This window comes from Parus major, chromosome 2 (genome assembly GCF_001522545.3).
Source record: "Parus major isolate Abel chromosome 2, Parus_major1.1, whole genome shotgun sequence".
NCBI lineage: Eukaryota > Metazoa > Chordata > Aves > Passeriformes > Paridae > Parus > Parus major.
Window position 1 is genome coordinate 65897660 of NC_031769.1, and position 24242 is coordinate 65921901.

Sequence of the window (24242 nt, forward strand, 5' to 3'; positions counted from 1 at the left end):
TTAAGTAACCAGCTATATTTCTGTTAGATTGTATAATTGCTTAAAAGTGAAAAATAAAAGTGCTTACTTTAGCATAAAGTTCTAACATTACTTACCAAGCAATTAATTTCACTTTTTTCCAGCAGGCGAAAACCAAGTATTTTCAAGGAAAACAACACATAATGCACAAAAGCTTCTCTATTCCTTTAAAGAATTCATTTTTTATTATGATTTAAATCAATTCAGCTGGACTGATGTCCTGGTTTGCTCACACCAATCTTCAAGATCCCCCTCCCATGACCAGAATGAAGGCTGCTGAGTTTCATACAGATGGGTAGTAGGGAGCTGCTAGCTCGCATAAATCATTTCTAGCATGCATCAAAGGAAGGCCTTTGCAAGGGTACTCCCTAACAATCTTCAAGTGATTCTCTCAGGAAAACTGATTACTCTCTAAAGATGGTAGTCTGGAATAGAGTTCCCAGTCTCAATTAACCTGGGCTGCTTTCAGCTAATGAAGTGGAAGTGAGGAAAAAATTAACAAGATATAGTACACTACTTTTAGCATATTGCCTTATTTATATTTAGAGCTCCTTTAAGTTCTAAAATGAAGATTTGATCAACATGTAATAAAAATCAGCAAAAAATATTATTTTATTTGCAGTGTCTAAATTAAGTGTTTTTACAAAAAACGAGCAAGGTACATCATAAAAAGAAAACTGCGCTCTAAAGGTCTTCCCTAAGTAAGGTTAGCTGAAAACAGAGATGGGAGAAAACATGTCAGTCCCATTTTCAAGAAGATCAAGAAGGACCTGGGGAACAAGTCAGGCTCACCTCAATCCCTGAGAAGGTGTCTGAGCAACTAATCTTGGAAATAACTTCCAAAACACGTGAAGGTGATCAGGAGCCTTCAGCCTGAATTTATGAAGGGGAAATCATGTCTGATATACCTGCTAGCTTTCCATAAAGAGATTTTTGTCTTGGCAAATGAGAGAAGTGGACATGTTGGTCCTGACCTTAGTAAGGCTTTTACAGTGTCTCCCAGGACATATTCATAAAGAAACTCACAAAGTACAGACCAGAAAAGTGGGCACTGAGTGGTGAGGTAGACTGAACTGCCAGCCTTGGGAAATGGTTATCAGCTGCAAACAGTCCATCTAGAGGCTGATCACCAGCAATGTGCCCCAGGGGCCATATGGGCCCTAATACCACTTTAATACCTCCATTCTGGTGAGTGACCGAGGAGAAATCTACAGATGATACAAAATTGGGAAGCACTGTTGATAAACCAGATGAACGTGGTGCCATTCAGAGGGACCACTACAGACTGAGAAAATGGGCCAACAGGAACATCAGCAAGTTCACCAAAAAGAGGAGCAAAATCCTGCTCCTGTGGAGGGTTAACCTCAAGCACTTATATGCTGGGGTCTGGCTAGCAGGGCAGCAGTTTTGCAGGAAAAGACCTGAAGGTTCAGATGGATAACAAGCTGACTGTGAGCCAGTCACACAAAGAAAGGCCTAGAGCAACCTGAGCTGCATTAGGAAGACTGCTGCCAGAAGGCCAAGGAAGCTGGTCCTTCCCCTCTGCTCAGTTCCAGTAAGGCCACACCTGGATTGCTGTCTCCAGCTTTGGGCTTCCCACCGAAGCCCAGGGAAGGGCCACAGAGATGTAAAGGGATCATAGCATCAGGAAAACACTGGAATAATAATGCACTAATCAGGTTTCCATCTCTTTTCATTGGCCACTCTTTCCATTAAGCCTGAGCAACAATACCATCTTGAACATACTCTGCAAAAAGCAAAGCAACATGTCCCCACCACAAAAAAAAAAAAAAAAAAAAAAGATTAAAGAGATATCCTGTATGCTTGGTGTCCAGCAGAATGTTTTAAAATACCTTGGTATTTTCAAGAGGAAGGATGACTACTCAACTTCTTTCAGTATTTTTAAAAATAATCAAGATTTCAGTTTTCAAAAAGGAAAAAAAACAAACAAACACCCAAGCAAACAGTAAGATGATGACTTCCATTCTTACATATGACAAGCCAAAAATACTCTTAAAACGGCAATCTATTTTTTCTAGCAGGTATGTGGGGGTTGTTTAGTTTTTTCCAAACAGAGCAGCTGCAACTACTTGGAAATCAAAGAAATTCTAACACTCTCTGGTGTCAGGACTGCATTTTTTTCACTTTACCAGAGAGCTCAAGTAGTAGCTCTTAGCTGTGCTAAGAAAAGGAAACTGCAAAGCTCTGAAGCAATGTCCTGCTGTTGAAAAACACAGGCATGCAACCCAAAGAAAAGCCAAGTCAAAACTTATATAATCCCTACCAGAAATGAGTTCCCCAGAAATATTCTGCTGTATGCTCATAACTCCTTATGAAATAAAGGCTACAGTATCCATGCAGTGTTTTAAGTAAAGGGTAACAGGCCATTTTTTTCATGACTGCATTTGATTTTATCATCTAAGTGTTTAAATCTACACTGTAGATTGAGGTGGCTCAAACACCACCTACAATGATGCCAACACTTTGTCAAAAATAACTTTATATATATTTTTAAAAAAAACCAACAAACCCAAACCCACACCAGACATCTATTCTAAGTCACAGAGTCAGGAGAAATTCAACATGCTGGAATCCCCCATCACCATCTAGAGGGTGTTATCAGACAGCGCAGTGAGGTGCAAATAGGAAGGGACAGAGACAAAATCATTTGAAAATGAGATTCACTTCCTCCTTCCAGAATTCATAGAATAATATAAAACAATTTCTGGTTTACCTTCTTTCTAACCCACTCCATCTCCCTTATATATTTATTATACATCATCAATGCCCTATTTAACTCTGTTTGGTTTTCATATTATTCTCCCCTAGAGCATTTTGCCAATATTAAAAAACACAATAGCATTAATGACACACTGTTCTCGTGTGTTATTTCTTTTCAATTTTCTAATCTAGTTGAGTTATGCTTTATATTATATTTTCTTCTCTCCCAATACAAGAAACTCATACACCAGCATAGGAATGAGTGAGCACACTCTCCTACATAACCACATCTTTCTACTGTTTATAAGCATCTCTGGCCACAGCCTTTCATCATTTATTTACAATAAATATTTTTCAATCCTCTAATTTTCCTCTAGTCCTAGTTTCCCACTGAAGTTGCTGTGTGACCTGACATCAACCCAGCACAGCATTTATACTGTGCAATATCTTTGTAATACTTTAAATGTCTCCTTAATGGCTTTAGCAGATTGGAACAAAACACTCAGGGTGTCCTGAAGAACCAAAGTTTTCCTTCTATCAACTGATGAGAAGACTTATTTTTTTTACTTTGTGGCATGACCTCTGAATCACTTCCTACAGAAGCTTCCAGAACAAAACCACAGGGCTGTTCTTGCCCTGTCATCCCCATAGCAAAAAAATTTTCAATCCTTCTGGGTTTTTGCCTCAGATTAACCTGTTATGCATACCACATGCATGGTCAACCAGAATAAATATTATTTTGGTACATCTCATTTCCATTGTCATTAGATTTATTCATTCCAATAGCCTTCATGCAGGTCCCGGCTAAGTATCGTTCTTTCCTTTATTTTGGAGTCTATCAAAACCTCACAGGTAACTAGTAATTTCATTCCCAAAGTAGTGAGAAAACAGAATTATTTTCCTGCTTAAACACTACCCATATCTAATGAACAGTTTACCATATCTTCACCTTTCACAAAGCAGGAACAATAGCTGTAATGCTTTAATCCTTCAGGTTAATTGAAAAATCTTACAAGCCTTCATCTACCCACCGTAAAGTTTAATAGACATTTCTCCCATCATAATACACAGGTTTTAGTGGCTATGCATGTGACCCCTAATCTCATACTGATTACTTCAAAGAGTCTAAAATTTTTAGAAGGAACAAACACTGGTAATGCACTATCATAAACTGGAATAATTGTAGAGATAAAAAAGACAGGAGAGAGAGAAACTCAGCAAAATTTTTGCTCTTGATTTGTTTTTTCACACTTGGGGAAGGAAGGTTACTTGTTTGGGATATTTGGAGGAGAAAAAAAAATCACATTTTCTTCATCAGAGATTTTTTTTTCTGGTCACCCCTAAAACCCCAAAAATGGTTAGAAAACAGGCATGTAAAACTAAGTTTGTCTTTTCCTGTTATTTGACACTATTTTAGTGAAGCACATATAGTAAAACTGCTCAGCTCTAAAGGCCCTCTTCCCAATTCTGGAAACAAAGTCAAAAAATAAAGCAAAGCTCTCCATCTATGCTTGTCCTTCAATTATCACATTTTTATAGAGCATCTCATATCACTGGGTATTGTACTTAACACCTCCAACTTCTGGAATAGGAGATTACAGCAGAAACCAAGCTTTCATTTTATAAACATACATTCCATATGGAATTAAGCTTAGAAATGTGATTTCATAATTTTTCAAGCGTAGAACAACAATGGTGGCTGGCAAATACAGCCACCAACAAAAACACTTTGTTTATAAACACATAGAAAAATAAATCATTTTATTGGCTTTACCACACAGGAATTAAAGAGCAAGCTCTGACAATAGGAAAAACAATTGAATTCTGTTTGTTTCTTGCAAATAAAGAATATATAGTTTGTAATCTTGGTTTGAATATATGAGAACACTCTGATCCCTTTCAACATCTGTGAGGAAAGAAGGGGAGAAAAACCCAAAGCACACCTACAGTGGAAAGGTACATGTCTGGAAAAGAAAATCACTTATTTGGGTGAAGTTGGGGTAGAAAATAGGGTTGAAATAGAATTTTTCCCCTATCAACAGGCCTTGACGCTGGTAACACATTTTCTGCACCTCATAATCATTCATGTCATGCTATTTACATATATGTACACATGTGCACACACACACACTGAAAAATACATATATATGTATATATATTTGATTACAAGCTGTTGCTTATTTATGCTTTTCTCTAGCTGAGGAACACTACTCTCCAATCTCTCTTTTTCTGTAAAATTACCTGCAAGCACATATGATATGATTTCCACCAATTGAAGTATTTACACACAGACTGAACACATCTCTGCAAGTCATGTCCTGCCCTAGACAGAAGTTACTGGAAAGAATAGATGAAATCCCTCTGATCATCCCACTCACTCTGTCAATCTAGATAATATAAAGCTCCCTCCTACTTTCCCATCAGTAACAGTTGAACTTTGTTATTTCACATTAAAAACAATAAGGAGAAGAAAAACATGTATTTTAAGGACCTGTAGAACTAAAGGTTTACATACATTTTCCCTCTACTTACCTCATCTCTAAATGACCTTCTTCAAGGTGAAGCCCCAAGCAGGGTGAAGTTCTAAAATATTTAGTAGTTATATATTTGTTTATTTATTTAATGTTTTCATCTTTCCTTTTCAAAAAGACGTGAGTCTGATGCAAAGATTTTGTATGCTAGCATGCCATCCCCCCTCCACCACGCTGAAGTTCTTCATGAGATGATGGTATCTGAGTTCTTTGTGAGACAGAGCAGTGACCAGTGGGTCAGAAGCTCCATGTAGCTGCACTGGTCTAACTAACAGTAAGATGCTTAAAAAAGCACAAAGTACAAGATCTGCAGTAAAGGAGAATACTTTATACATAAATAAAGAGATGCATTATCAGTGAGGGAAATCTACAACAGACAATCTCTCAAGTTTTCCTCAATTTGACAAGGTCCTTTGCCTCAAACAAGGCACACGAGCAAGTTTCATCACAAAAGCTATTTAAAATGTGCACTGGGTCAATATCTTCACTTTGACTATATCTTTTTATTACTGTCTTAAAACATTTTATTTTTACACTATTAAATAAACAAATGTAGGAATGCCTCAGTGTAATTAGCTACATATGTCAGCTTGATTCAGGGAAGTAATTCATTATATACACCTTGCTTTAGATAACATCCCATTTGTACTGTGATTTAAAGTGGAAGGGCCATACTTGTTACCAATGATTGCTTTGTGGTTTACACCTTTGATCTTCTTCCAAAATATGGCCTTTTTATACCCACCAGACAGGTTTCTGTAAAATTGGAATAGCAAAAGAATTGAGAGAGATAAAGTGGAAAGAAAGACACGAGGTCCTCAGTTGTCACATTCATTTAGAGGTTTTTTGCATTAAAACCAAATTGTTCATTACCAAGACACTCTGGGACTCAGTTCAGAGGCTAGTGGAGAGCCACAGAAAGTGGCTCCAAACCTTTCCATATCATACCTCAAAATTGTGGCGGGTGACTTACACTGAAATAAAACCAGTATGTGATGAAAATATATATAAATTCCTCCTCAAGCACATCTGGCTGACACAAGTGGAATACATATCTCTGTTCACTGGTCCAGATCATCAGTGCCAAAATCCACAAACTTGGGATGATTCCCTTGTGTACAGAAATTCTTCCTGAAAACATAATTTTTTTGGACTGACATTTAAAGTGGGGAGGGAAATCACTGAGGTCACACTAAATTCAATTATGCTGACATGGTTCTCCATCCCAAATGACAAACTACTGCTATCATCACCTCAAGTCTGTTTACTGTAGTTTAAAGCTCAATATTACAGAACTGCCAAGTCATCAACCAGAATAATCATGTACAGAAAAAGGACAGTTACCAACAGTTCAAAGCCATGGACAAAATATGCAATTCCCCAGAGGCAAAGTGGGATGCAGAAAAGTTGCAAAAACCCAGTAATACTCTATAAAAATATTACCTAAATATTATATATTTCACTCTTGAGTATCCAGAAGCTTTATCCCTGTGGATTACATCTGTTCTCAGGGACCTCAAATCACTGCTGATTGAACAGATTACTATAATCTATTACTAGAATAAAGCCCAGAATAGATATTACACTACCACTCAGAAAAAATAAACTATAAAACTTCACACCATCACCACCAACACCAAAGAAACTAATATGTAGAACTTAGCTCTTTAGCTCCTCAAATCTATCATCTGTCATTTAGCTCTGTTCTTTCTATATGAGTGACAATGGTTATTTTTTAAAACAGGAGAGCAAGAATGGATATAAGGATAGGTAATGAAAAAGAATGAAGTAACCATAATGAGGATAATGGGGTGTTCAAGTATTTCCTTAATTAAATGGCTGGTGGCAAAATAAACTCTTTCAACAGCTACACAGAACAAACTGCATTACAACTAATAGGAGGAGGATAAAGAGTAGAGGCAAGTGAAGGGAAAGATCTGATAGCATTCAGTGTAAAATTCAATATTCAATATAAAATTCAACATTCAGTATAACATTCAGCTGAGAGCAAGAGCTGCAAAAGGATGTGCTTGCAGTACAATACCTGGAGGGGAAAAGAGGAGGGCATCCCAGATGCCTGCAAGGAAAAGCATTTCTATTGTTTTCTAGTAAAAATATTCAAGAAAGCAGAATTGGAACTGAAACTCAAATCTATACACTAAATAACATATAGTATATATACTACTATATTGGTGCAATTTAAGAGCAACGTAACACAATAATCTTAATAATTAGCAAGTAACAAATAAGTCATTCTGAGTTCAAGATGATCACATTTCTCAGCTTTTCCTGTATCTGTGGCCAGAAACAATATGTGCTTAAACATTTAAGGCTTAGGTATATGTTCATCTGTGTTCATCCTTCTTCCAGTAGTGCCTGGATCACTTTTAATATCTAATATTTTAATATTAGACAATAAAATTCATGACCACAACTAGAAACCTGGTAACAACACAGTCCAATAGCATGGCACTGGCTCTCCAAAGGGATGGGAAAGCTGAGATCTCTTGGAAGTAAGGATGAGGTTGCAAGGAAGATGGAAAGAAGAGTAGGAAAGCACAGGAAAACAGAGCTGTGAAACTGTGACCTGGCCCTTCAGCCACACATGTTTCATGTGGTATCAAGCACAGGCTTTTGTTCATCCATTCTCAAATCCAGCCAGGTGATACATTTTAAACACATGCTGATGATAGGTGTGGGTTAGTCCCACACAGTTAGATCCAAACACAGTCTAGACTACCTGCCATACTCACAAATAAAGGTTTTCTATTTTAGAAGCACATTCCCTATCTTGCCTCTTCAGAAAGGAAATAAATTCTTGATTAAACTTTTTTAAATGTAGTTTTATGATGATAAAGCTTTTGTTTTAATAATTTCAAATCAGAGTCAGCTGAGTTTGAGGGGACCCATCAGGACCATTTAGTCCAACTTCTGTGTGCCAGATTTACATTCTTGTGCTCTTTCATGATAACAAATGCAACAGAGGACAGATTTGCAATAGTTAGTCATTCTTTTAATATTTAAACAGAAAAAAGTAAGAGAACCCCTATATTAATCATCAAAGGGGTAAAGCAGTCCAGTAATAACTCAGTGTTGTATGGATTACTTCATCTTGTTGATAAGGGAAATAAAACTTGCAAGCTGGCTACAGAGAAGATGACAAAAAGAAGATATCTGTGAGTCCAACACTCAGCAAGCATACAAAGACTTTGCATCAGCCCCTACTGGAGATCCTTTGGTGACTTTAGAATAGAGAACAATCAAAAAAACAGAATCAAAAAAAGCCAGCAGATGGCTCTAAATGAGGAGAACAGTGACAGGTGACTGACTAGCCTGAGAGAAATAAAAATAAAATGGGAGCAGTGCCACAGTGTTATCATTTTTGTAGAGCCACCTGGATAGGTAGCAGGCTTATCAATGAATGCCAAAAATGAGTAGTACCCATCTGCTAACCCTAATAAATAACCCTTACTAGAAAAAATACAAAAGAATATAATTCCCTTGGCAGATGTGTTTGTTTAAAATATTTATGTGGGTCTTACATGGCTTAACAACTGTTTGCTGAGAACACAATAATGCTTTAAGATGACTCTTGGAAGCATGGAGCAAGTCAGTAGCTTTAAGAATTCATGAAAACAGAAAGTTACAATAACTCCATTTTAAACAAGCAAAAGCTCTGCGATTACCACTGCTTTCAAAATGTCTTTAGAAAGATATTTCTGACCAACTGAATGGACTGATAAAAAAAACATGAATGAGAGGCACTTCAGAGTCTGGAAAGTTAGTACTTCCCTGGAGGTAACAGCAGCAGAAAGTATCTTTATTCAAAAAGAACTTCAAGAACCATGGTACAAGACCAGTTTACCTCATCTACTGTCTGCCCCAAATGGCAAAAAGTAACCTTTCTGCTGATTCTAAGTGTGCCTTGAGAAAGGAGGTCAGATGTGGCTAGAGGTAAAATGAGAAACGCTCAGGTCTCCTGGAGTACTGTTACAAAAAGAAATGGCATGGAAGAGAAGACTAAAGCAGGCAGATGGGTCTACCTTCATGAGTTTGAAAGTAAAATGCCTCTTCTTCAGCACTAACCTTTATCAACTCCAACCACTGCTTATGTAATGAAGGCGTAGGAGTATGGAACAGAAATTCGAACTTGCTGAAACTGAGACTCTTGCAAGCTGGACTTTTGATTCAGTGGTGTATTTATTTTTCTTAGGTGACATAAACAGCTGGAAAATACCCTGGTCTGTTTAATACCCTAAATTCTACCACCTCCATATAAGCAATGTAAGTCTGGATTCACACAGAATTACCCAGAACAGGACAGGCCACTGTACACAGCCTGTATACAGCTACCCCATCTTTGCAAATGTTTTGCATAAATGTTTTTGCATTAAATTTTGGCTTTCATATGTCAAAAATATGACAGAATTAAATTTAAAATATGCATATACAAACATGTATAAAGGGAAAGAAGAACACAACAGAAAGCACTTCTGAGGAGACAGAAAGCACAAAATGTGAGCAAACATTTATCCACAGAGACTACAGTTCTGCAAATGTCTGGACACAGACATGGGGTCAAACCCCCTTCATAGTTCCTCCAACAGATTTTTAAAAACTCCCAAACAGCACTTCACTAAAACAAAGCCAGCAGATACTGAACTGGTTCCTACAGACTCGAGAGCCTTTACCAAATACCAGCTGGCTCTTACAGCTGAATCACAAAACACAACATTACATACGTAACCATGTACATAATTTCTGCTGCTTTGTATTCCCTGCCTTACCATGAACACACAGTAAAGTAATAAAAACCCATCAATGTGATTTTTTTCACCTGTGAACTGGCCCACACTTTTTGAAATAAGAGCAGGAATTGTCTGATACAAAACCAAACAGAAGGCTCACTTTAAATACAAACAAACAAAAACTTCCACCAAAGAAAACAAACTTTCAAGGTCAAGTTACAAGGTTTTAACTGTAGCATTTCCACATGACATTCCTTTTCTAGTCCAACTAAAACAGCTGGTTTGGGTTTTTTAAATAAGTATTTTTATGAAACACTTGCAGCAAAGCCTGCATCACTGAAAGTGCAAAATGAACATCCTTAACTTTTAATTTCTGTTATAAAAATTAGTCAGGATAAAACTTAAAGCTTTTATAATGTTAATCATTCAATATTAGTAGCAAAATATTCCTTCTATTCCTTTCTTCTGTTGACTGCATCTTATTTACATCTTTATATTTGTCATTATTATTTACATCTTAAATTTAAATATCTGTGTTTCAATACAAGTAAGGTCCATTGCCATTGCTGCCAGATTTTGCCCATGCTACAGGAATGAACAGCAGCAGCTGGTGCCACAGCCTTCTCCTGACATCTTCGAGAATGGTACCAAAAAAAATTCTTTACACATACAACATATATTCTCATTTTATCAAGCATCAAACTGTTCTCATTGGGATAAGAAAAAAGCATGCCCGTAAGAGTTATCACTCCACTGACACCATTCCATATCCTTTTTATAATGGTCTTCTGTGGACCTACCAGAGCAGGGCATCCTGCCTCTAGCATGTACAACACTGAAATAGACTTTAGAAGAAATTGTCATCACCTAACCAGACATATTCCTAAACTTTAACCTTTGAAAACTTTAACTTTGTTAAAACCCTGCATTAAAAAAACAAACAAACCAACCAAAAAAAAATAATAAACAAAACACAAAGTTTAATAATTTTCTTTTAAACTGGCTAGTTAGTAAGGATAATTCTAACCACACTTGAAAATATTTCAGGATTGTGGATTTTAGGCTCAAAAATCTCCCTAGGAACAAACATTTCTATTTGTCTCAGAGGAAGCAGGTTCAGCTTTTTTATGACTCCTCCTCAACATGAAGTTTTATCACACATGGGACCTTAAATAGTTCCAGCTTTGTTTAACCAACCTTCTTTTCTTGAACATATCCAGAATTACTTGGTATCTGCTCATTGCGTTGCTAAAGCAGAGTTTTTCTTCCCTTGCCTCTCCACCCAGGTTACCAGAATGAGTAATGGTCACCGAAAATAAAACTCGCTAACTTGCCCACCCATAAAAATGACACTTCTGGAAACTGCAATTTACAAGCAGCAGACAGATACATTCCAATTTAAATACCTGAATCAGAGCCTGAAGGGTCAGTAGTTAGAAAATGGTCTTAATTTCATAGAAACAGAACAATCATGGGTAATAAACAACACAGTAAGTATAAAATCTCAGTTTTGTCATGTACCACTAAATCTTTTTAATAAACTCATCTTGGCTTCTTTCCACTGACAAATACAGGTATTTGGGGAAAAATGGCTGTAAAAGTATGATACCTAACTGTTTAAAAAGATTCCTCCCTAAGGAAGTGGACCTATGAAGTGGAATTATTTTAGCCACACTGGAAGAACAAATTAAATGCATGAAATCCTTGTGGATGCTGGCACGAGGTTACTTCAGCTCCCACTCTAGGTCAGGAACATCAGTTTTTCTAAGACAACAGTCCTAATGCTGGCAAAATCCAATCAGCCTGCTATCAGACAGGCAAACCAGATTGTTCTTTGTCATACCAGAAATCAGCTTGTGTCAACTGAATCAAAGTTGTGTCTACTCTAAGTGTGTGAATCTAATTATTTGGCCTTATTGTAGTATGCTAGGGGGAGTTTTGCTTAAAGAATTCTGCTTGTTTTCCTGACTGGCTTGGAAAATTAAGAAACTTGTGTGAGCAAAGCAAACAAATGCACAAAGCAATCCAGATGCTCTTAGTGCACAGTAGATGAGACTTTTCAGCTACCTAAACATCTTTAATTATTTTCAGCAAATAAGTCATCTGGGTAAAGCTGTTTGTTGTAGTAAAGGTTGTGCATTCCTCTGTTGAGGTAATCTCAACAGAGCACTTGGTGATTCATTGACAATATAAATAGAGCATTTTTTTCTTGCAACTAGTAAAAAGAATGTGAAGTCATAAAGAGAACCCAACAGCATATTTTTCTGTAGCACCTAGAGAAGGCAATAATAGGAGCTTTTCATGCTACTTGTAGGATACTCTGTTTCTACTAAGCTATGGCAGAGAGCTCTCTTATTGCAAGAAGCAGCAGATCCTTGGTCAGCCAAGACCCTTTAGCCCTGAATATTCAAGAATCACCTTTTTTAAAGTACTTATGTTTATTTATTACCTTATATAAGAAGGGATTATGATGACTGTAAGACACAAGGCTACTTGAGTTACACAGCAGTCATCAATGCCTGCTGCACATTCATCCCCCAGGCTGTGGTATATTTGTATCTAGGAATTTCTTTTGGGATCATCAGAGAACTCTCAAGAATTACCACAAAAATTTCAACAGGAACGCTGCTTCACATATGCTCTGTCCTGCTATGAGGGTAAAAGCTTAGTTCCAAATGCAAGTCACAGATTGTAAATATCAGAAGGTGCTAGATGTGTCATCAGAAGGGAACCTCTAATAGCAACCATCAGTAGGAAGTATAACCACAGTTTGCTAAAAATTTTGTATTTACATCTGGTGATGACATCTTTATATAGTATCATCAGTGATGCTCTGAACGGGTACAGTTTGACTGATGCATATCTTTGGTTCTAGCGATACTATATTTTAAGAGTGATGGATAGTAAGACAGTTTCACAATGTAAATATATTGCCTATATGTTTTACCTCAAAAAATTCTACTAGCTTTTTATTTTATTTTTCATACAGCACCTCATATTTCAAGGAATGGAAAACAATTCAATATGAAATCATGAGCGTTCTTTTTAAAATCAAAGTACTTTGAATACTTTCAGGAACAGAGTAAGCTCATCTAAGTGCATATTCTGGCTTGACCATCCACACCTGAGGCAGGAACTCCAAAAGGCAGATGGTTTGGCAGCACTGGTGGGGTGGGGAGGCCATGTGTTTGTGTGTGTTTGTGTGTTTTCTGCAGGTGTGCACATGGGGAATATGGACTGCAGAAATATATCCTACTCTGTGAAACCACTTCAAGTTGCATAAAGCATTTTTCCATGTGCTGCAATGCTCAAGCAATCAAATCTGCATCAGATGGCCCACTCTACTAATTTTTGAAGCATAGATTGGAATATTTCCACAGCTCAAAGAAACTTTGACAGATACAGAAAATATAGTGAGAGCTACATTTCTCCAGCACACTTTGGAACTGCAGAAATTTCCCCTGAAATGGGAAAAGCAGATACCTGATTCTCAAACTGGTTAATTAATTACTGCTTACCTCTTGCTGGTGACAGTTACCACAAAGGAGCAACTTTATCAGTACTAATGGAAGATTAGAGAAATTGAATTTTAAACACCCTTGCAAAATTGCAAGGCTAAACAAATGAACAGTACAAGGAAAAGAGTTTATGATGAACCCTGCTTTCAGAACGTATAAGTGCTCTCTTTTGGTTCAGAAATTCCAACTTAGTCATCTCAGAAAGAAGTACGATCCTGATACAAAGAACTCAGTGGCTTAACAACTAGAATTCTCTTCCCCATCAAAGACACCCACATACACAACCTTGCCTAAAATCTCAGTTACAAGTCCTGCAAAGAATTAATGCATCAGTTATGGTGAAGGTCTATGGCCCATTTTCTAACTTACCATGGCAAACACAATGTACTAAGGAGCAAAACTGCCCACAAGGAAAGCATAATGACAGTAAGAAATGGACAGTCCCAGAAATAAGCTTAGGGATGACTTTTGAAGATAACCCCCAGAACAATCTCCTTTAGAAATTAATTCAAGCTTTACTTCTGTACTTCACAGAACTACAGGATCATAGAATAATTTCCTATGGTTCAAAGAGACCACTAGAGGTGGCCTAGTTCAAAACCCTGTCCAAAGCAGGTCACTCAGAGACTTGCCTGAGTTTGGGTTTGAAAGCCTCCAGCACAAGAGTTTCCACAACTTCTCTGGGCAACCTAATTATGGCTCATTTGGATTTAGTGCTCTCCCCACCATGAGCTCTTCATGCAGAGAGATCCACATAAAACAACTGCTTGCAAACACAGAAAAGCAAACCTAGAGTTGGCCTAACTGATGTTCTCAGAAAGGGAAAAAGGGCAGATAACATATGTGCAAAACTTGGGAAAGATTAAAGGTTCCTAAGTCACACAAAAAGAAATCTCACACTTGTACATCCACTTCTCAAGTCTTAGAAACTGCATTTACTATTTACTTCTATCTACTTTGTCTATGCCTGACCTTTAGTACATGATGCACCATAAATGTCCTACCTTTTCTTTTTGTATTTGGCTACCAACACTTCAAAAGTTAAATACTAACTCATTTTTTAAACTCTTCTTTTAAATTATTTTTCACAGTTATGGATTTACATTCCAAACATCTGGAATATCTGTAATTCAGAATTTAGTTGTGGAAAAGAGGGTGTTATACCACAAAATTGTGAGATTTTTCATTTTAAAATAATTCATTTCAGATGCCACATATCACAAATGGAGATGTTAATTAATGCAAGAAAATGTATAGGTTTATGGAGAGCTATTGTGTATACTTTTCCAGATGATGGCAACATGCTGACAGCTTTAAAGAACTGTTACTGTGTTACTGTGAGTTTTATTGTCTAAGCAGCCTCCTCCCAATGCAGCAATCTAACAGTTTACATTTACAGTTGATTATAACTTCTATTATGTTCCAATATTTGCTAATCATCTCAGAGACTGTGAAAAATAGCATCATTTGTCTCAAGCTCTCTTCTCTAGACACAGTATTCTAAGTCTGAAAGACAATACATGCAATGTTTTCTCTTACAGCATCCATTCTCAGTTCTTTAAAAATACTTCAGACAGCACTCTTCTATTTTCCTCTTTTGTAAGATGTGTCAGCCAACAGAACATAATTCATTCTCAGGTTTACAGTAAGCTTTCTTTTGCAAGCAGCAGAACCAGCAAAAGTTTATTTCCTCTGTGTTTGGAGGCAAAGTTAGATTGCAGATTCAGTGGTAATGGACAAAATCATCCTGCTACCTCTGCTTTGGCTGTGCAGTTTATAGGGTTTATCTCCTTCATTCTCACATTCATTCAATCCTTTATTCTCACACACCACTTGTGCCTTGCTGAATCTGGGACCCAGACATTCTGTGTGAAATTTAACTGAAGTGGAAGGAAGAGGGCTGACAGAAGAGGAACAAATACCATTTTGCAGACATAATTTCTTTAGGCCTTTATGCTTAAAACCTGGGATTTTTAAGAAAAGTATTAAACTCAACCTAACAGTGTCTTCAAAAAGTGATGGTAAAACATCTCACCCAGCAACAACTTAAGTGGAAGTAGCACTCTGGTTCTCAAAATGATACAACGTCAGTCTATTCTCACGGATAAAGGTCATAGCTAAAGCAATCTGCCACTCTGGGGGCAGATTACACTTACATACATCCACTTCTTTCCTATCATTCATCCAGGACATTCCCTGCTTTCACGAGGCTGCAACACATTTAAGTGTGAACAGATTGATTAACAACCAGAAATCTGAAACAAGCTGCCACTGCATTTCACTGTAGATGAGCAGGAATTGCTGGAGACACTTTGTAGAGTCAAACCATACGTGCACAGGAGCGCTGTGCAACACAAACTGCACATTTCAATATGGGTGATCCTCGGCAGATGACAAGGAGTCATTGCTTTTTAAGGGTTTGCTTTTTCAAAAGTATTGGGAGGTATGACAGCAATGACGACTTTTTTTGAAACAGTAGAGACACACAGAAAAATACACAGAAACAATAAACTATTTCAGACCCAGAGAAGTTGATGAACTGACACATTCAAGCATAAGAAACCAAATCTCAACTCCTAATCAGTAGAGGTCAGACAACTATTTTTCAATTATATCCTAGAAATTCTTGTGGCAGTCATCAAACAGAAGGTTTGTGACAAAGTAAGAAAATTTTTCCCAACTTGTACAATAATACCCTGATTTTTTAACTATGCTGTCTCAAAACATATAACAAGCAAGATAGGGTATCTAGCTTCACAATACATTAAGTAGTACATTAAGTAATACATTAAACAGTAATTTTCTGCTTTTAATTCTGACACCAAGATGTAGACTGTGTATACACTTTTATTTGCCTGTTTCTCAGATTTGTACCTTAAAAATATTGCTCTCCTTCTAAATGAAGTTACTAACTTCTAGTGAAACAAAGGCAAATGAGAAAAAACATTTGCTTACTGACATTCCTGTTAACTGCAAATGCAAAAGTAGCAATATAAGCTCATCAATCAGCAGCTAGAAACATATAAAACAAATAAATACTTAGATCACCTACTTAATTATTTTTCTGTGTTCTGGATCACTCCCTCAAGCATACAAATAATTTTGTCATACACTTCAAAATCATTGTAGATTATAAACAATAACACATCAGCATGGCCTAAGCATATGTCATGCTTGTATGAGAAGGTAATGTCAGACTCAAAATCTATGATCTGTGTTATGCTGCAGTTGCTACAAAATGTTTTCCTGTAAAGCAGTAGAGAAAATACCACCTAAAACCTTAGTGTCTTGTTGGTATAATATTTAATGTTGCTTCAGTAAATTACTTTGAGGAAAAACAAAAAATCAAGGCTCTTTTTGTATATATATATATATATATAAATATATATATATATATAAATATTTTTTGACACAGACCTAATTTTTTCAAGTTAGTTTTTATTGACAGGTATGTAACTGACACCTTAGAGAATTCTTATTTATTCTGCTAAAAACTGAGTGCAAACTACCAAAAGCATAAGCAAACCCAAGTGACAGATTTATGGCTAGTTACACAACTGCTAAACTGAGAAAGCGTGGTGGTAGCTTACAAGCCTTTCTCCCTTGATTCTTATACCTACTACTCCTATTTATGTTACTAATCCATAAGAAGCCTGGTAGCATTCATAAACTTTTAGACTGCAAATCATTCAGACTCACAGCAGCGTCTGCCAAAGCAAGCATGACACATCCACATGGAATCTCTGTGTCCAGTGTCAATACCCACCCACAGCCAGCTCTCACCATCCTTCCTCCCTTGCCCCAAGCAGGACCTTAGCTTCACTAACTGCCCCAGGTAAGGCACTGGGGCAGTTCACCTAAGAATGAGCAATACAGGAAGGAACTAGGTGATAGAAATCTGTTTCAGGGTAAAAACATTTCAAATGCTTCAGATAAAAAATTCAGCCATTCTGAACTATTACTGTCAAACAGCTTTGCCTACAAACTTGCCCTTAGCAGAGGAGTTTTCTCTGGCTGCTTCTCAAACTTGCATAAACATAAAGAGATCCCAACGTGAAGCTGAACTGTATTACATAATTTAAAAAAGATAAAAACATGACAGCATTAATAGAGATACCTTCAACGTGATCCATGAAAAAAAATGCTCTATTGGATAATTAAACATTTGATATTAGAGAATCTCATTGCTCTGAGGCAAAAAGAACATATCAAAACTGCATTTTTAACCCTTAATGTTAAGTATAACATCTGGGGGAGAGAAGGGGTAGACAAAGAATAAAGCTACACTTTGCTCCCTTTTTCAGCATAAAAATATTTTCAACAACATAAAAATAGATCTGTTTTATGTGTAATGAATGAAGGATGAACAGATTTGATCTCATCATTAGAAAGAAAGAAAAGGAGGTTTAGTATAAAATGTCTCTTTAAAATGGAGGTCCACCATTAGGAAAGCCAGTTTAGAGTACTTCTGCACTTGCCATATCATAGACACACAAACATATTGGTTTACGTAATTACCACCTCAGTAGGTAAGAAACTAGAAAAGCCAACATCCCAGCATTTCCCAAGCTTGCTACTAATTAAATCATATGCATACCAGTTCAATCCAAGGATGATCAAAGTTAATGGAAAAAAATTTCAATTTAATTCAATGAACTGTGGAGCAGTTCCAGACATCTAGCTGCTACTCCGTCCTCTTTCTTCTTTATCAAAAAGCACTCCAACAGTGTGAAAGTGAAGAGGACTCCATATGAGTCTACAGATTTTGTGATTTTGTATTTCCCCTCAGATCTGAATTTTAAATTAGTTGACTACATTGCATAAAATTAAGTAATCTTTTCCATGAAGGTGGATTAGAGGTTACTCCAGGTTTGGAAGGAAAACTGACTACTAATATTACTGTTACATCAATAGCTTTAAAAGATTTCAACTGTGTCTTTCTTATACATATGTTAATTATAAATTTATTTATGTGTCCCACTGTTCACCTCTGTAACTATATTGCCATACCTGAGCATGTAAAATGTCAGCCCAATGTAATGGAAATAGGGCACTAAATTTATAAGGCTTTCTAAGATTAACAGAAAGACAAATTAGTGTCATCTAAAGAAAATAAAAAAGAATTAGTGCTCAGATCAAATAGCTATTTCTAGTTACATCTGAAATGCAATGTCACAACTGCCAAACAACTTCAGTAAACTGGAAATAACATTTATGAAACTTATCTGAATAGCTTTTGCTTCAATTCTTATTAACGATGTTTTTTTCACATTCTCTTTTTCACTAAATATTTGTATTAAAAATTATAATTTAATATTAGCATCTCAAAACTCATCTCCTAGTGCTGTCCAGGTGCTTTGTAGCCATGGTTTCAACAAATGTCCTTTCAGATCAGCCTTAAGGCTCTCATTTCTTTAAAACAGAGCTGGGCAGGAGTTGCTCTAAAATCTTTATTTGGGAATTCAATATATGAATCACTTTTAATAGCCACTGCATAATGTCTCAAATGCAGTAAGTATCACACAGGAAATTAAATTTTAAAAAATAATCATTCCTTTTCAAGAATCAACAGTCAGTTAAATGAAAACTGAAATTGTCAGCTTTCAGCAGGAAGAACAGTGTCTATGCCTGAAACTTCACCTTCCATCTATACAGGGACACAAGCTTAAAAGAAAAATGGTGTTTTGACACAGTTTCAATAACATTTATGTATGCAACGCTGAAAGATGTCCACCTCACATCTTTCCTATTCTAAGACAGATTTCAAGCATTTCCTGTTGGAAAAGGCTTTTTTTTTACTCATCAGCTCCTTCTACTTCATGTTGGAGAAACACACAAAAAGCAATAGGAAGGGAATGGTGCTATGACAACTTTTATTACTGCACCTCATGTCTCCTTTGCTGTGCCTACTCAGAATCCCTGGACAATTCTGCTGTGCCACTGGGAACTTCATGACCAGGAAGTCAGAGCTGCAGGATTTTATTCCCGTGGAACACAAAATGATCTCTCATGGAGCCCTAAAATCCTGAATCTGAATGGGAAATGATCTCCCAGCATTGCCTCTTCTCTCTCAACTACTGTGTGAGATGAAAGAGATGTAAAGAGAGAGATGTCAGCAAATGATGACTGAAATCCCTGCCATCTTTCTTCTGTTTCACTTTGACAGGGAAGTTTTCTGCAGAGTCACTTTAGGCCTCCAATTAAAAACAACGTTAGCAGGGCTTTTTTACTGGGTCCAGACATGTAAGAAATGGTTCTTAAACTCAGCCCTTGCCTCAGTACAGCATAGTTACAGGATAACAGATGTATAGTTTAAGGTACAATGCGTAAAAATTGAATCCTATAAATTTACCCACGTGCTAATACTGCTCTTGAGGGAAAAAGATACTTTCTTATACTTTAAAACATCAGCTTATTTTCCTTAATATAAACCCACTATCTTTGAAATGTTAAATGGGACCTACTAAGAAGTAAATTCTATTTACTACAACACTTTTTCTTAGATAATGTGAAAACCTTTACTGTTTTTGTAGAATTCCCAATCACTGAAGCTCTTTTCTGTTGAGTGATGAAACGAATCAACAACCAGATTTTTTTTATTTTCCCATTTATGTGCTAGTGACTTAGGCTCTTGTTTTCCTTTACTGTTACTGTAGTCTAGAAGCAGAAGACCCCTTCATCTCTCAAGAACTATTAACCTAAAGTCTTAAGCTAGAATTACAAATATATACTATGTTACAGCAAACAAAATTTGTTCAGAAACTCTCATCATTTGCATTTGATCCCAAATCAAATGGGCTGCAAACACGAACAAAGCATGGAAAAAATAAATAAAACAAAAGTATAGGGAAAAGCAGCTAGCTTACACAGAGTGCAGTATTGACTTGCATGTTGTAAAAGGAAAAAAAAACAGAACTCACCTCATCAGTTTCTAAGTGACATAGTTCATTCCAACCCATTTAACCTACACAAAATGCTGGACTCTCATGAACAGCAAAATTTGAAAACAATACAGACAGCTCTGCCAGCAAGTCTCACACAATCACAGTATCTGTCTCAATACAGCTGGTCTTGCAGCAATATGAATTTCAGAAGGTAAAACAAAAACGAAGTAAGACTGCACTGCTAAACATTTTCAGTTTGCTCTCCTTTGCCCTGCTCTTTTTAGCAAACTTATTTACTCTGTTTACGTATTTTTTAACTATTTTGCTGTTATATTTCCTTGATTCCAGCACTAAAATTTGCCACAGGTGAATGGATAATGTACCTCTCCTAAATCCCCCATGACTATCAAGCCTGTGTACTGCCTCTTCAGTCTCCCTATACACTGCTCAGCTACAAGATGGAAGACTTATTTTACTCTTTTAAGGACAAGTACACCCAAGAAGATGCTCAAGAACTAAGTACCTAGCCAACCTCCATCAACCAGCCTAAAAATTTTAACTTGCATATTCTACGGTTATGAATGTATATGGGTTACCAAAAGGCAGAAAACCTGATTTGTAAAATCCTATTTATATTATGAAACATTTTCTGTAACTACAGCTAAATAAATAGATTAATTATGTTTAAAGCCTAAGGGTAAAAAAACAAGTCTTTTCCTCACAAATACTTCAACTCCAACAACTGACACTGTAGCATAAACAATGCAGCTGATAAATATTCATGATAAATATAAGGCACCTCAATTTAAAATTCTGCCTATTCAAATAAATATAAGTCAAATTTTAAAATTTATTTGCTCAATTCTGTTATAATTTCCTGACACAACTTTTGTTAGAAGCTTACAGCAATTTGAATGTATTCAGGCAGACCTACCTTGTAACACGGTATTTGATTACATCTGAACACAACTGCCTTTACAGCATTTCAGAGATCATCAGCTGACATCTCCAATAACTTGTTAAAGAACTACTTCCAAAATATTCTGTAGCAAGCAAAGCAAGGCAAGTATGACTTAAAACACAGATTTAAATGGTGTCTTCATGCAGTCCCACTACCACCAGATAAAAAAAAAGGTTTTAAAATATCACACTAAAAAGTACAAAACTAGTATTGCTAACTTCTTTTTTTTGTCATTAATGCTAGAAAATAGGAAAAACTTAAGTCCATGACTCACAGCTCCCTAGGATAATGGGCTCCCAAGCAGCTTCATGTTTTAGCATCTGTAATGTTCTAGGGCAACATCTCCTGTGAGGCTTACTATGTTGATATAGTTACTCTAGACAAAGCCCAGCTCAAATAACAAAAGAAAATCTTTGTTTGAAAGCCCTTGAGAAAGCCACATATTTTAATTATGTCAGAGAACCCTTCTGTGACACCAGACACTTGCAAGTTGCACTTCCCTCCAGAACAAACCTCAGTGGAAGAAAACCGGAGACAGAACTCAGAATGCACACGTCAGACTATGGCACACAAGTGTGTATACACATATATATATATTTAAGACTATAACATAGAAGTGTTTCTCCATCCAGTCTTCAGATACCAAAGGCAACATCCTCTCATCTTGCATTCTGAGCCAAGACATACACATTGACTAGATGAAAGAAGATATGAAAGTCAGGGAAGTAAAGTAAGTAACAACATGAAAGAATCAAGTTTTTATTATTAATGAAGAATAAGATGTTATTATAGCTCAAGGTCACATACAACAAAACAATCTTCAGTTAATGCCACGTCTGTTACATACCGAGAGAATCAAAATTAAAACTTAATAATGGTTTTGGTTTGTTTTCTTTAAAACCATCTGTAGAATTGCAATTTGTCACATGCTGAAAGACTGTGTTCCACACAGGCCCAGCAGGGTCTGCCATTCAGGGTGAGGACTGAGACCCCAGGGGACAGTGAGGTCAAACGAACTCCAAATATCAGGTGACAAAATAGGATTTCATAGAATCTGCAGTATCTCTTAAACTTAGTTCATTTTAAAAGGAATCATTTAAATAACAACTCAGGAAGTCTGACAAAGTAACTAGAATAAACATGGTGTTCCCACGTACTTAGGTCAAGTCTATTCCACAGAGTTTCTGTTTGTAGAATGAATGCTATATTAAGAATATAACCTACCACAACAGAACAGCGATATAATGGCAGCATAAAAATAAGATACATGGTGAGTGGAAGTGGAGGGTGGAATAAGAACCACAATCTGTTCAGGAAGGAAGAGGGACAGAAGTGAAACAGAAAAACTTAACCTCTATCAAGCAATATCTATCTGCTTAGAATAAAATCATTCTTTCATAAAACTTGACAAAGTTAGTGTGCCAATATAAAAAGCAACCAGCTAGTCTAAGTTAAACAAACCTATATAGAGCCAATATTTAATTATCTCTTCAGTATGTGATAATTTTACATGTACAATACTGTATCTGTCCATTTTACAATATTACCTTCCCATGGGAGGAGCTGCTGTGATGCACTATGCAATTTTCACACTGCAAGTAATCAGTATAATAAAATCAAAGTTAAAACAAATGTTGAAAAAAAAGCTATGTTCCTAGTTAAAAATAAGAAAGCAAGGTAGGTAAGAAAGCAATTTTAAAAATTATGCAAATTCTTTCGAAAGAACATTTTCAATGAAGGTCTTGAAAACTTTCTTGAAAGTCAAACCAATTTTGAAATCCTACATACACACAAAAAAATAAAAGTACTATTAAATCTGTGTAAGACTCTGATAATATGCTCTGTTTATCTGTTTCCTCTGTTTTAGATGCAGCACATCTACTTCACCATGAATCATTTCCAAAAAAGGAAAAAGGTAAACAATAATGAAAATCAAGTGCATAAATATGAATTAAAGGAAACAAAGCACATGTACTGCCAGGCTAAAACAAACACGCAAACAAACTAAATAAAACAACAGCAACAACAACAACAAAAATCCCCAGAACCTGACCTTGGTCAAAACCAATACTAGGCTACAAAACATACCTGAAAATCTAATCACAGAACAGAAATTGCAGAACAAGGAGATACTTAATTTGGGTCTCCAGATAGATGAACACTCACTAATGTTCCCAGAACAACACTTCAAACTATTTCTTCCCCAATTCCTCTTTCCTACCTCTCAGCAGAATAAGCCCATCCCTATAGGGAAGCTGGCAACCCCACTTCACAGGTATGCACCCCATCTCCATCAACACTCACTCCCAGTTGCAGGGAAGGCACAAACCTTACTAGGAGCCCACTGACACCCACTGCCTTTCGCTGATGCTGCCATGGGCTCACGTAAGTAAGAGACTGGAAGGTTAATGGTGGGGTTTGTAAAGTCCTAACTATTGCCTCTCTGTAGCTCTGAGTTCATTCTCCATTCATGAGAGCATCACATCCTGTCCTATCCTGTCCTATCCCACCTCCATTATAACTGGGGTGTAAAATGAGAACCTCTTCTCGCACTGTACAGCAACTTACCGCCTAGGTGGTCAGGCAGATTTCAAAGGGATTATTGAAGGATCTGGACATACTCCAATACAAAGATGATAAAATTTGTCCTTCTGAATTTCTTCTTCAGAAGATTATTATCTTCTACCTCTCCCTCTTTCTCTTATTGTTGCACACCTATCTTTATGTCTCAAATCTCATCATTTTCTTTGTATTAGGAGTCAGGAAATGCATGAATTCTATAGGGAAAGCAAATTTAGTTATCATAGATGTCCTTAGCAGTTGGTGAAGATGAAGATTTTTTAATTACTAAATAAATTAAA

General features: G+C 36.5%; 1 protein-coding gene across 7 annotated transcripts in view; it reads right to left on the bottom strand.

Moving 5' to 3' along the window:
* The window catches only part of FARS2 (phenylalanyl-tRNA synthetase 2, mitochondrial), a 227890-nt gene that overhangs the window by 197119 nt on the left and 6529 nt on the right, over nucleotides 1-24242 (bottom strand). Inside the window, exon 3 of one of the 7 annotated variants that reach the window (XM_015617659.2) lies at nucleotides 22929-22973. The exons of the other annotated variants lie outside the window; for them this stretch is intronic. The gene's annotated coding sequence lies outside the window, so the exon portion shown is untranslated. The remainder of the gene's footprint in view (nucleotides 1-22928; nucleotides 22974-24242) is intronic. 7 annotated transcript variants of the gene reach the window in all.